Source organism: Eschscholzia californica, unplaced genomic scaffold, assembly GCF_041429995.1.
Source record: "Eschscholzia californica isolate CP2 unplaced genomic scaffold, dmEscCali1.0.p SCAF_2, whole genome shotgun sequence".
NCBI classification, from domain to species: domain Eukaryota; kingdom Viridiplantae; phylum Streptophyta; class Magnoliopsida; order Ranunculales; family Papaveraceae; genus Eschscholzia; species Eschscholzia californica.
The window spans coordinates 23240812-23256127 of NW_028238309.1; the positions used below are offsets into that span (position 1 = coordinate 23240812).

Sequence of the window (15316 nt, forward strand, 5' to 3'; positions counted from 1 at the left end):
GGCAAAATGGATAAAAACCCACAGCTCCCTCTTGGTCCTTTTGTGGGATTAAAACCCACAGCTAATGGGAAAAGGGATTAAAACCCAGAGCTAATGGCAAAAGGGATTAAAACCCACATTTGTCTATTTACAAACTAACACCTTCATAAAGAAACGATAAGGAAGAACGCTTCTTTTGGACAATAAAGGATCGGAATACCCAGTTAGTTCATTAACACTGTAATGTCTCTCTGGAATAAGTCCAGTTCTCACATCCCAGTGAAAAAACAAATGAACTTTTCATGCTTCTATGACTACCCCTCTAACAAGGAAAAGATTGAAAAAACATGTGACAGCAAACCTCCTTCCAAATAAACAATGCATTAGTAAGTAAAAAAGGCAAATCGAATGGAAATTCGACAGGAAGATCTCCTTCAAGAAAACCAACACTAACGCAATGGAGGACCCCAAAAATCGGGAAATAAAAATACCAAGATTCTTTATATATTGCACACTAGAAACCAGCAATGTTTTCCTAGGGGAGGAGAAAAACACAGACGACCTACCTATGGATATCGCACATTGCTTGGATTATTCTATAAATTCTATGTTATTAACATAATAACGTCAACCCTAGATAAGTAAAGAGTTTTATGATATATGCAGAAGAGGAAAACCTCTTTGAGAGCAAACTGAATCACATCTCGTTGGAGTCGGTCCAATTCGAAGACCCCTGGAAAAAAACAAAAGAGACCAATCTTCCTCCGAAGACACCAACTTTCCTATATTACACCATGAAACTTCTAATAATGCATATCAGATTAGTAACAATGATTTAAGAAAATTAGAATTCAATGCATAAGCTTACACCCCATGGAAGAATTTTCATTTTTGGTCCCGAAACCTTCCCACGAAATAGAAAATCAACAAACTAAGATCTTGTTGACAAGAAGCAAGAACCAACTGACCAACTGTTGAAAACAACAATCAATTCAAACCATTCTTAAAGTTAAACCCTTAATAGGAGTATCAATAAATAACTTCGTGTTACAGATACTCGCAAATCGAAATGATAGACCTTCCAATGACAATGGCTTAAAGTTATGCCAAAGAAAATATACCCAAAAAAACAATCCTTATCAGAATTTGGTGGTCATAGATCATTATCAAGATATTAAACTAAAGGATAAACCTTCCGCTCACCAAGATGATGTTCTAAAGTTATGTCAAAGCAACTATATAGACTAGCATGAACAAATCTAGAGAGTATACCTACGTATCTGTGAAGAATAACCGAAGGCGAGAACAGATTCTAGATTAACAGTTACAGAGAGACTAGTAAATGTCAAAAGTTTCTATATTGACATATCCCGAAATCTACATCAACAAAGTGACCTTGCGGTTTCCCCGAAATCTACGTTGGAGACCACATAGCAAAGGCTCAATAGAATGAATGAATGATTATAAATGTGCTTTACCTGAAGAAAAAACAGATTAATAAACTGTTGCTGGTTTAAACCACCAGCTTAGCAAGCACGCAAGTTCATCCGGATGTAGATTTTCTCCTGCATATAGTCATGATAAGATCGGCATCAGAACAATCTCTAAAGTCATTAAAAAGTAAATATCAGTGAACTAATAACACTGTCCTATATCAAATATAAAAGCTAACCAAATTTAGATGCTCAAAATGAAAATCAAAACAAATGACCTTTTCATGATTCAATCAAGGAATGAAACTTCGGTTTCGCTGGAAATTTCGGTCGACCCAAAAGTGGAAACGTTTCGTGGAAACGTTTCGGTCTGTGTGGAAGTTTTACAAAACCACAAAAATGATAGAAATATATTGGTATTGTATATACTAATATTCTTTATCCCTCATGAAGCCTAAAGAGAACATTGTTATAGTTATAGTACTATTATGGTTGAAAATAGTTGATATGAGGGGCAAAAATGAAAAAAAAGTAACGAATTTGTTACACAATCAGTAGGTTTGAGGTGTAAATTGCAATCACATAGTTAGGTCAGGGTCAAATGACAAATCTATAACATTAAAAGACTTGAAGGGAAAATAACTACAAAGGAAAGTTATAAAGGCGCCCTCTGTAAATGTCAAAGACGTCTGCCTTGTGAGAGGTGCCTTTTACAATTACGGGGGCGCCCTTAAAACTTCCCTAATTGATTAGGGTTTGAAGAACAGAGTTTCTTTTTGGTGGCCAATACGCGGACAACCGTTTTTCTTATATGGACAACTATATTCGGGCCCGATGCGAGTCAACTATGCTTGACTTACTTGACTTTGATTTAATAAGGGGACAACGCCATAAAGTCTTAAATACTAATAATTAGTAACTTGTGGACTACTAACAAAAATAATAGTTAAAGATTGAAAACCTAAACTGTCTTCTTCTTCATCTTCTTCCTTCTTCTTAGTCTTATTCTTCTTTCTTCACTTCTACTAAAAGTAAACTGTAGTTTCTACCATCTTTTTTATCAAACCCTAGATGGATGAAGAAGACAAAATCTCTTCTTAGTCTTATTCTTCTTTCTTCACTTCTACTAAAAGTAAACTGTAGTTTCTACCATTTTTTTTTTATCAAACCCTAGATGGATGAAGAAGACAAAATCCCTCAATCTGCACCTGAAGAAGTTTTTCCGGGCGTTTCTATAATAGACATTAGTGACATTGATGAGGTAAAACAGAACATAACTTGCGACGAAAATCTGACAAAATCAGACAATTTTTCAGATTTTCGTAGCAACTTAGCTTCTGTTATGCCATATTTTCGGAGAAAACCGACGAAAATATTGCATAACAGAAGCTAAGTTGCGACGAAAATCTGGCAAATTTTTTGATTATGCCAGATTTTCGTCGCAAGTGATGTTCTGTTATGCCATATTTTTGCACAACCCGAATTACCAGATTCATCTTCCTCTTCACCATCGTTTTCAGAGTCGGAACCAACAGATTCATCTTCTTCCACATCTTCTCTAATTTTCTCTGCCATCAGTACCATCTTCTTCTTAATGGTTAGTTTTAGAGTTTTAGGGTTCTAACCTTTGTCTTTGGGGAGATTCTACAACAACTCCTTTGCCTTTGTTTGATGCCATAACCACCAATGCTTCTCCAAGGAGTTTCTCTCTCTAGAAATTTGGGTGATGATGAAGAACAAGTAATAGAAGAGATGAAGACTAAACTAACCTAGGGTTTATGGAGAAAGAGAGAGGTCATCAAATAATACATCTGATTCTAAGAGGACTTGAGTGAAAATAATAGAGAGTTGTCCCCTTAGAAACTGATGTCCATATAAAAATTTAATTTTTTTGCGTTGTCCACATAAGATAGTTGTCCATATAAGAAAAACGGTTGTCCGCGTATTGGTCACCTTCTTTTTTCCTCTGGCCGCCACTTTCTCTCTCTAGGGTTTCATATGAAATCTTCGAACCTAGCTGTAATTTCATGGGGTTTTCATGGAGAAGATTAAAAACGATGAAATAGAAATGAAATCAACAAGAAATCGAGAAGAAATCTACCAAAAGATGGAGAAGAAAGGATGAAGGTCTGCTTTCATGGCCAAATTTCGAATATTTCGGAATCTAGATCGAAACATCGAATATTTCGACCGAAAATCTACAAGAAACTTCTGTAAGCTACTTTTCGTTTCCCTCATCTGAAAAACCGACATATTTCGGCGATTTCGACCGAAATATGTCGATTTTTCATTCCTTGGATTCAATGACTACCCCTATAACAGTGAAAAAAAATTGAAAAAGCAAGTTAAGAGAGAGAAAACACCCTTCCATAAACAACTCATTACTAATTGGAAACAACTCATTCGAACACTACACCTGCTAACAGGAGAGTGCTTCCATACCGCTACAGGCGCCAAATCCTAGTAGGTGAAGAAATTTGTAAGACAGTAGGAAAAATCGACAAATTGTAAACTAAGCTTTAAGGAGAACAAAAAGTAGAAAACCTCTTGAGTTGAACAAGTCAGCTTAAATCGAAGTCCTAATATACCAAATGTGAGCGATCATCTGAACCTGGACCAGCAAAATCACGCAAAATAGCACTGTTAAAGCCAACTGCATCTTGTAGCTGTCGCAACGAACATAACCTAAAAATAAAAATTTAGCAACAGAAAACTTCCTTCAAGAAAGAACCATGCCGGTTCTTCAAGGGTTAAAGCCTAATAACGCTGCAAAAATGAGGAAGGGAGTTCAAAAGAAGAACAAAAGTGAAACTAATAAAAAAAGTTCAGTTTTTAGGGGTCAATCAAACCTTACTGTTTCCTAAATCGATTGCAAACAGGTACCTAGTACAACCTCCAATGCAGTCCCTAGAATAAGAAGAAAGAAATTGCATGTACTCAATAGTCAAATAAATAACCTATGAACTAAGAGAACAAGATTTATTAATCCCCTAGAAATGAGGAAAAAGTAACCAGAACGAGCGAAAACTAGGTCATGTCTATTTAGAATTGGCCCAAGTTGCAAATCCCTGGAAAACATCAATTTGATTTTGCTTCCATTAATTATAGTTTCTCTAAAAAGGCCAAAAAACACAGAAGCAAGTTAAAAAAAACCCTTCACACAGGTGATTTGACAAAGTTGGCCCCAATCATCCTAGCAAACCAATAAGAATCAAATGAGTACTTATAACTATTGAAAACACCGTAAAAAGAAACAAACTAGAATGGCTTTTTATCCCTTCGCCTCTCTGACATTAACATGGCAGAATAAGACTAGTCGTCCCATGATCCCATCACATAGATGCATGAGAAAGAGAACAAAAACAAATACGTAAATCAATTCAAGAAGATGTGAAAAAAGAAAAAAAAGAAAAAAAAAACTTAAAGAAGAAAGTTCAATTAGATAAACCCTTTTTCAAAAAATAAAAAGAACCTAGCCCTTAAATAGATCACCATTAGGATGCGAGAATAGTTTTGAGTATTTTAGGCTCCTGAAAAAGTGTTAAGTAAATTCATTGTTACAACCTCATACAGTTACAAACGACGAATGATAAAGAATGGACATTGTGGAACCGATGTGAAATAGAAAACCCCCTTCGGAGTTCGTACAAAAAGAGAGCCCAATCTTCCTCCCGTAGACATCAACTTTCCTCTATAACATCGTGAAACTTTTAACAATGGATATTAGATTAGTAACAATGAACTAAGAAAATTGGAAGGATTGCACAAGCTACACTCCACGTAAAGATTTACATTTTGGATCCCAGAACCCTCCCACGAAAAAGAAAATTAATAGACTGATATCTTGTTGACAAGAAGCAGGTAACCAACTAGAGAAAACAACAATCAATTTTTTTTTTTTTTGAAACTTTGAATTAATATAAACAACAATCAATTCAAATGATTCTCAATGTTAAAACCTTGATCCAAGCATTAATACAAACAGATACCTAAACTTTTCTAAAGAAAAATCCTAAGCAAAAAAAGTTCTCAGATTAACAGTACCAGAAAAAGTAGATTATGTTTAAGTTTGTATACCTGACATATCCAAATACATCAACACAGCTGATCTTACTGTTTGCCGAAAGCTTCCTCCCAAGCTATGCAACTGGGGCTCTATGTTGTTTTGGGCGTGAGGCGAGGCGAGGCGACAGACTCATCCCCTCGCCTTGGCGAGCTTAGGCGAGCTGAGGCGAGCTGAGGCGACAAATAGTATATATTTAAGTAATACATACATACCTAATTACCAACATAAAAATAACTAAATAAACACTCAAAGTATGAATTATGAAAGAGTATGAAAGTATTAAGTATGAAGTGTACTCTGTTTTTAGCAACAAAAAAGAGTATGAGAGTATGAAAGTATGAATGTATGGAAGTATGAAAGAGTTGCTACCTTGCTGAAAACTATTGTCTACAACAGTAAACAAGTATGCAAGTTTTTTTTTTCAAGTTAATAGTAAGTAAACAAGTTAAAAGTAAGTAAACAAGTCAAGAGTAAACAAACAAGTTAAGAATAAGTGAAAAACAAAAAAAGAGTTGCTGAAAATCACTAAAGAACAGCAAAAAAAAAAAGTGGGAAATCGAGTTTTGACTGTTTGGTAGAGAGAAGAAATAGAAACTAGAAGAAGGAAAAGAAGAAGAGGGTAGAAACCGAGTTACCTAATGATGAAATCAACTTAGTTTAGTGGAGAAGAAGATGAAGATTGATGAAGAACTCTCGGTCATGGAGATTTTGTTCGTTTAGGGCAAGTTAGAGAGAGAAACAGATTAGGAAAGTCGATTTAGATGGTCTGTCCGTTTGGGCAAAAGCCTAAAATTAAAAAAATTCTGTGGGCACTACCCTATCTCGACTTGGGCCGCCTCTCGCTTCCCCTGGGGCGCTTAAAGGCGCTCGCCTAAGCGTCTGAAGGCGCCACCAGGGGAAACCTGTTGTTCTCGCCTCAAAAAAAGGCGACACCTTTGGCAACCTGTCGCTTTGGGCGCTTAGGCGCGCCTTGGCGTCGCCTTTTACAACATAGCTGGGGCTCAATCAGAAGAATTTCCCCCCTGTAGAGCAATCAAATCAATAAACTGTTATTGGTTGAAACCACCACTAGAGCAAGTATTGAAGGTGATTCTGATGTGAAACCACCACCACCATAGACATAAGAAAGATTGGCATCAGAATCATTCTCTAAAGCCATTAAAAACTAATTATTAATGAAAAAATAACCCCCTTTCATATCAAATACAAACTTGAATCCCTTTCGTAGTTGAATCCAATTGACGATGGAAATCTCCAAAATTGAATAACTACGGAATCTGCAGAAGCAATCAAATGATCAAGAACGAAATCCAACCCATATTGTACTACCCTAATCAGAGAAATGATGAAAGAATGAAATCTAGATGTTGGAAATGCAAACAGAAAACAAGGAAACCAAATTAACTACGAAACCCTAGATTAGTCAAAGAGCAAATACGCTTGCAAGCATCGCCTGGACAGCGAAGGTTCCTGCAACGAAAATGGAAAAATAAGGAAAAAAAATACCCTAACAGAGGAAGGAAGAAACGGAGAGAGTAGAAAGATAAAACGAAAAGGGTACAACAAAAACTCTAACAGAGAGTACAAGAGAGAATGAAAGAGGAAAAGTAAGCAAATACCTTGACAAATGAAGGAAGAGTCGAAGAGAGTAGATAGAGAAAACTGAAATCGTAAAGCAAACCTTCTTCGAGAAGAAACCATGAAACTATGTCAACCAAATTCCATGCTGCAGAAAAGATATCAAGAAAGATAGTCTTCAAGAAAGATAGTCTTCATAAAAACCTATAATGCAATGCATATTATCCTGTAGAAGTGTGCTACCAACTGGACAAAACAAATTTCTAATCCATGTTGAAATATACAGGTTCAGGTAGAAAACTCCCTTCAAAATAAGAACCGTACCAGTTCGTCATGTATTAAATCCTAATCACTGTGGAAAACTAATAAAGACAGAAAACTCATTGCCAGAGAAGTCATAACTAATTGAAAAGAAAAGCATATCAGAGGCCTGTTCAAAGTTTTCAAAAAATATTAAAGGTCATGCACCTCCAAACAGAAATCATTATTATGAAGAAGCTTCGACAAGACACCAGCCATCGTAGAAACTTACAAATAATACTCAGGAGGACCAGACAACCTAGAAAATGAAAAGGTATAAAAAGATTCTTAAAATATGCCATGCAATAACCAAAGGATAGGCAGGCAGTACTACTACTTTTCAGAGAGCAAAAGCAAATAACACGAAGAGCCGGTCTTTGGATGTCGCATGTTATCGACCAAGGATCAAAGAGTCCTGCGTATGGAAAGCAGACATCCGCATGGTCTGGAAACAGTTTGGTGTAACTGTAAGCAAAATGTTTTCATAGATATTCCCCTATAAAAACATGGAAATGTACAAGAAGTTGGGCTAGAAAACCCCCTGCAAGAAGGAATTGCTGCGCTCCTCCTAGTAAAAGAAGATAATACAGAATGATAGTTTTCACACCACTTCAAGCAATGCAAAGGAACAAGCTAACAGGATTAGGGTTTCTCAGGAAGAAATTGAAATGTTGTGAGCAAACTTCCATGCGCCAGGCGCGAAGCCCTAAAAAATAATATGAACAGATAATAAATAGCAAAAGAGTAAACTCAGCTGCCATTAAAGAAACTTTAGTAGAAAACCCCCTTTACAACACAAAAGCGGATTAGCGTACATCCAAGTCCTAGAATACCGATTGCCTGTGAGCATCTGAAACTGGACAGAAGGAATACCCAAGTAACACTGATAACTCCAACTGCATCTTGAAGTTGGAACAAGCATAACCCACACATAAATGCAGCAAGCTGTTACAAAAAATTCCCTTCAAGATAAGAACCCATGTGTAATTTCTTCACTGTTATAACAGAGTGGAGGAACTACACAAGAAGAACCGCAAATGTTAGTGTCGATATAACAAGAATCTTAAAATATGGGATGCTAGGAAGTCGGAACCAGAAAAGAAATTTAATAGTTCTATTTTTCTGATGCGCATGAGAAACACTAGGACAGTTGATCTATTACTTATTTCATGGAAAGAAGAAATAAATAGACAATAGGAAACAATTGTGGATTCTACGTAAAGTATGAAAACCCCCACAAGAGAGAATCGAATGACATCTCCTTAAAGTCCAATTCGAAGATCCCCGCAAAAATAAAATGAGTGCATGTTTCAACTATTATTCCTCTGATAAGGAAAACATTAAAGTAGCAAGTTAGAGACACAAAACACCTTCAAAGATAATGTCATAACTAAATGAAAAGGAAAGAATATTAGAAGAAATCTGGAGTGCGACTCAAAACAGATATCACTTCCAAGAACAGGCTTCCACAAGACCAGTCTTGGAAACCAACATGTATTACACAGGAGGACCACATAAGAAAGGAAAGGAAATGGTTTAGAAAGACTCTTACAAATGGCATGCAATATTACTAGTACTATTTTCTCGAGAGACATGCAAACAACACGGACAGGACTTTGGATGTTGCATATTATTGAGAAGTATTAAATGTTACTTGACATAGTTAGTTAAACCTTCATATAGAAGAATAAACCGACACTAGAGAAGAGTTTTATGGAAGTATAATATGGGAAAGAGAACGCTGTAAAGAAAATGCAAACCTATAAAACCCCTTTAGTCAAAACAAGAAACCCCATACAAAGACAGTGACATCTCTACAACGTCGTTTACGTCACGTATGAACCATTAGTAACACATAACTAAATAAAATCTATAATGCTGTGAATATAATCTCCCCTCACTTAAATATTTACCTTTTCGGTCACGAACAACTCCAAGAAAAAAATTGAACAGACTGAAATCCCATAAAAAAGAAGCTTGCTGGCAACTGCAGATAACAACAATACATAACCATTCTCAGAATTCTACTTTTGGTTGAAATATCTCAGCGGTAAAACAATGAACGCTAAAAAAAAAAGTTTCTCTCATTACAGATTTTGATAGATTGGAAAGGATCAATCTTGGCCAATATGATGTCCTACAATTACAGAACCGCAACTGTACCCATTAAAACTAAAAAAACTCAACATGAATACCTAAGCTTTCGAGAAAAGCCCAAAGGAGCAAATAGGTTCCACGTTAACAGTAACAGAAAATGATGATCAAGTTCAAGTTCCAAAACCAACATCTCCGATGCATCACAGGGTCATCTTATTAGAAAACACAAATTAGAGCTCATTGGGAAGAATTTGAAAGTGTACAGTTTCCTAAACAACAATTGGATCTTATCGTGCACAAAGCCAAGAGAATACTTATTTTTGGTTAAATAAATTAGGAGCACATTCTGCTGAATCTATAAGGAATAATGCCTAAGTAGAGGAACAACAAAATCACCATGCACACTGTAACAATTCAGAGCAAATAAGCAAACAGAAAACCTTAATAGAGTGTAAACCTACTATTAGCATAAAACTCAATAGTCAATACTGAAGAAGGGAAAATCAAAAATGCCCAACGAGGAACCATTTAGGGGAACTTATAATAAAGCCACCAACCAAACACTGCGAGTTGAGAGAAGTGGTTCACTCTCGCTGTACATGAGCCAAATCAGATCACAGACACCTTAAATAGTCTCTGAAGCCGATAAATCTTCAACCACAAGAGTCCCTGGGAAAAACAAAAAGCAAAGCCAAAAAATAAGGTCCCAAAACACTAAGAAATTTAAAAAACACTTCCACAGTCCACATCGTAACACGAAGGGTACTTCATGCTATACTATGTATATTCAATGAACTTCTGAAGAGTACTTCAAGACAACTACCCCACGTAATATAACTTCTATCCCTACAACAGAGTGAAGGAATTACAAAAGAAGCGCATAAGTTAAGGTGGATACAACACGAATCATAAAATATGGCACACTTGGAACCAGAAATGAAATTTAATAGTTCTGTTTTTGTCTGATGGGTATGAGAAAAACTAAGACAGTTGATCTATGGATACTATATTTTCATGTAAAGTAATAAGACAATAGGGACGAATTGTGGATTCTATGTTTTTTTTTATGAAAAGGATTCTATGTAAAATACTAAAATAGGAAAAACCCCACAAGTTAGAACCAAATCACATCTCCTTAAAGTAAGTCCAATTCAAAGATCCCTACAAAAATCAAAATAATGCTAACTTTAATTGTTACTCCTCTAATAAGGAAATTAATGGAGGTAGCAAGTTAAAAGATAGAAAGCGCCTTTACCAGATGAAGTCATAACTAATAGAAAAGAAGACTAGTAGAGGTCTGGAGTGCACCTCCAAGCAGAAATCATTTCTAAGAAGATGTTTCCAGAAGACACAAGTCGTCCTGAAAACTACTAAATAACACATATGAGGACCAGACGACTAAGGAAATGAAAAGGTATAGAAAGATTCTTAAATCATGCCATGCAATAAACCAAAAAAAGGTAATACTACAACTTTGATAAATTTGAAAGGTTAACCTTGACCAAGATGATGTCCTACAGTTACGCAACAATAACAACTTTACCGAATAAACCTACAAAAATCAATTAGGATACTAAGCTTTTGAGGAAAGCCGCAATGAGAGAATAGATTCCACATTAATAGTAACAGAAAACCATAATCATGTCCAGAGATCCACTAGCAACATATCTGATACATCACAAAGTGATCTTACCTTTTCCCCGAAACTTTATTGGAGAACACAAATAGGAGCTGCTCAATGGGAAGAATTTCAAAGTGTGTTTTCCCTACACAACAACTGGATCAATAAACCGATGAAGATGCAAATCCAACCCTGAGTTCCAAATCAAAGAACAAAATTAAGAGCCAAATCAGAACCAAAACTTCTAGATGCTCGAGATGCAAACAAATACCAAACAAACCAGTTAGATCACGAAATCAACATTGTTTCAAATGCAAATATGTTTCAGGCACACCACCAATCACCAAACAACATGGAACTGTTCATACCAAATTCAGAACTTTAGTCCTCACACCAACTTCAGAGAACAACAGTCAATTCAAAACAGTTGTACGATTAAACTTTTGGTTCAAGTATCTTGTTACAAACCAAGAAGTTAAATATTTTATTATGTATAGTTTCTATAGCGTCAAATTCACACTTGCAACAGATTGATGTTGATGTTTCCCTCAAGGCTCTAATAACAACAAGGTTGAACTGCGAGATTATGAATATGTGGACTCCCCAAAGAGTAATCAGATTAATAAAAACTTCGGTGGTCCAAAGCATCCCATTCAGATGTGCATCAAGTCATTCACATATACATAATAAGATCGGCAGCAGTATCTCTAAAGCCTCAACTAAACTTCGTTTAACAGGATAAAAATCAAAAAGTAAAAAATATTACAATTCATTCAGAGTTTCACAAAAAAGATAAAAATCAAAGAAGTGGGGTAAAAGACCAAAAAAACCCTCCCAAGATCAACAACGCATTAGGAATTGAAAATGACAGAATTTTAGACGCAACTTTAAATGGAGCTTGACACACAAAAATCTCTTCCCAGAAAATGCTTCATCTAGACAAAAGCCGTCCTTGAAACAAACAATAAAACAATTTCAGCGTATTTAATAGCAGTTCCGCTGAGGCTTATTTAACGAACAACACGAAGTAGTAGAGTGAAGATCTACAGTTCCAATAGGGCGTATTTGATAACATCACATTTCGGCACCTTTCAGTTGGCAAACACTATCTGGAAGTTGGCCCCTGAAATTTAAAAAAGGTGGATTCTAAACGAACCTCCAGATATTACTAACTCACTATTATATGTTGTGCAAGGAACAACCAAATGGCACATCTAAAATCAGATGAAGTAGAATTGAAACAGCTATTAATATGTCACGTAAAATCTTAATATCCAATATAAATTAGTAGTAGGCAATAACTGAATAACTGAATTGATTCACAATCGAAGAAGAAAAGAATTTGGAGACAAGATTAGAAGGTGAGATGGTCATTCCTAGCTAACAATAAGACTATACAAGCAACAAGCCAACAACTACTCAAGCGTTAGAGCTCATGTTACATACAAATAACACTAGATTATGTCTTAGGCAAGGAGCAACATAAGACACAGCTAAAATAAGATGAAGTAGAATTGCGAAAGCTAACCTCCCAAGTTAGTAAGTATACCAACCGAAGTTGAAAATGAAAAACCTACGGAACAGTTTGCATAAACATGATAGCGCTCCTAAGATAACATGCCTTCTAAATTACCTTTAAAAGTTGGAAAATAAAGGAAAAGGTAAAGAACTTTGGCACTACGGATTTTACTCATGGATCTGGAATAGGACTGAAAATACTTGACTTACACATTATAAAGGAAATTAGTTCAGTTCGAAATCTTCTGACCCGTCCAGCAAGCACCAGAAAGTTGTTCCGTTGGACTTGGAAGTCCACCTATCCTACATCAAGATAAAACCATCAACGATTTTACAGATGTAGATAACCTAGACACGACACTTTAAAACTGAAAAAGATTAAAAAAAACTATATCCTGATGACAACCAGGGAATATAATAGCAACATCAAGCAAGTTCCACCAACCCCGACAAGAAAGATTTTCCATTTTGTAAAACCAATCCAACATCTTTTAGAAACGAAGGAACACAACCAAAATAGAGAGAATAACAAAAATCATCATGTACATTATAACAAATTACCTATTCGGAGAAAATGAGCAAACAGAAAACCTAAAGTGCAAAACTGTGATTAGCATAAAACTCAAAACTGAAGACGAGAAAATGAAGAATTGCCGATGAGGAACCACTAAGGAAACTTAGGATAACGTGACCAAACACTACCGCGTAAGAAAGTTGCTTCACTCACAATTGACATGAGCGAAATATGGATCGCAGACATCTCAAATGACGTACTCCAAGAAACCAAACCAAATCGTCAAGCAATAAAGAATCCTTCGGAAAAAAAACAACAAAAGAAAAATAAGGATCCAGCACACTAAGAAATTTAAAAGAAACCCCAACAAGGTTGAGCAAGTCAAAAAACAAATATGAACACAGAAATAGGTGGCAAGCAAGACTCGTAACTCCATATTTTCCCCTCCCCACGTCAGATATTGAACTCAGAATTGATATCTACCAACCTGTAGCTCATACCCCTAAACATCAGGCAGGAAAAAAAATATTTGTACTACAATAAAAATCTATCAATAAACTTCCTCACTAGCAACTTGAAATAAAAACTCCTTCGGGAGAGACTCAAGTCAGAATTCCTTGTCCTCCAACAACCGGAAGAGTGACAGAATCTGCACAGCAGATATCACCGGTCCACATTGTGAACATAATGTAAAGTAAATGTGAACAAATAGTTTGAAGAAATTACCTCTGTACGGAATGTAACTGCAAGTTTATATAAGAAAGAAACCCTTCGAAGAAACCAAAGCGCTCCCATCATGGAAACCTAATCCTCCAGTAAACAAAGATAATCCAGCAAGACAAGTTCTACCACCACTGCAAGAAATGCAAAGCAAGTTATTTTTTCCGTGACAAAACGTGTGACACGCTAACCCTTCCAGGTCCATACCACATATTCTTAAAAGTAAGGTTCAGGAATTTTGTATTACGAATAGGAAAAAGATTGCAGAAAGACTAAAATAAACTTCCATGAAAGCCCCTTAACTAGAGATCCCCCTTTAAGCCCCGTTCAAGGTTACCAACCGTCGGGGAATGTCTGAAATGGCGGCCACCCATACCTGAACACAGTTACATGCAATCAAATCTTAAAGGTAGAAGAGACATAACATAAGCAAACAATCTCTCTCAGGGAACAAGCTAGTATAGAAAACACCCTCCCTTCACAACAGACAAACCAAACCTCTTCTGCAAGTATTTAAATCCTGAGGGTTCGGATAGGAAATAATACTGCCAAATTTTGATCTTTCTCCCAAATCACGAAATGATTGAGGTAAGGATTCCACAACAAATCCCTAATGATAAGGAGAGAAATTTTTACCACTCAATATCTTAATAGCGAAGAAAATGAATTTAAATCCCCATGTTTAGATAGAGAACCACTTTGAAAATAAAAATGAAGTCGCTCTCTAGGCAAAAACCATATCATCTAGGAACAAAGATCGAATACTCCACCGCTTCCTTCATTATATTCTCTTCCGAAATAATCGACCCATTCTCTTGAATAATAATACTTATTCTGTTTTGACGCGCTCTGCACTTCACAATCCTATGGAAATAAGCCGTGTTCTTATCACCGGCCTTTAGCCAAGTAGCCCTCGACTTCTGCCTGAGGCTGACTTCCTCGAGCCCCATAAGCTTCTCCAACTTAACCTTCATTTCCTTTCGGGCCAAGAATTCTTCATCAGACAAGGTGTGAGACTCCTCCTTCGTGTCTAAAGTGTGAATATTGGCTTGCAGCTTAGAGAACTCTCTTTGGAACTTGTTATACTTCTCCCTAGACCAGACTTTGAGCTTGTTCTTGACATAATGTAGCTTCCTCCAAAAGGAATTACTAGGAGAATGCCCTAGGGGAGCCTCGTTCCACCACAACTCCACATTAACCAAGAAATCCGAGTCACGCATCCATTGTTCTTCCAACCGAAAGGGCGGGGGGTTCGAAGAGTCGAAATCCGTACGCAGAGTTTAGATGCGGACGATATAAAAGCTGTAATCTTTGGGTGGGCTTTAAGGATTAAGAGTAAAAATGTTAACAAACTTCCAGGAATCAAGTAATAAGCAGAAAGATTTTTTGAAGAAAGCAGAGTAGTTTTTAAATTATAAATACCACTCGGAACCAAGAGAATGTTTCTCCCATGCAATAACTCCCTTCAAGAGAAGAACCAACTAGTTCTC

At 36.3% G+C, this 15316-nt stretch overlaps 1 protein-coding gene across 1 annotated transcript in view; it reads right to left on the reverse strand.

Moving 5' to 3' along the window:
* Positions 1-15136, reverse strand: part of LOC147556995 (uncharacterized) — a 29080-nt gene extending 13944 nt beyond the window's left edge. The window contains exons 1-12 of the mRNA XM_086658034.1: positions 13833-15136; positions 12803-13755; positions 11147-11266; positions 10232-11005; positions 9915-10122; positions 7098-9343; positions 6480-6948; positions 5490-5567; positions 4262-4319; positions 3957-4178; positions 3829-3872; positions 1458-1544 (exon numbers count right to left, since the gene is read on the reverse strand). The gene's annotated coding sequence lies outside the window, so the exon portion shown is untranslated. The remainder of the gene's footprint in view (positions 1-1457; positions 1545-3828; positions 3873-3956; positions 4179-4261; positions 4320-5489; positions 5568-6479; positions 6949-7097; positions 9344-9914; positions 10123-10231; positions 11006-11146; positions 11267-12802; positions 13756-13832) is intronic.
* Positions 15137-15316: the final 180 nt, after the last annotated feature.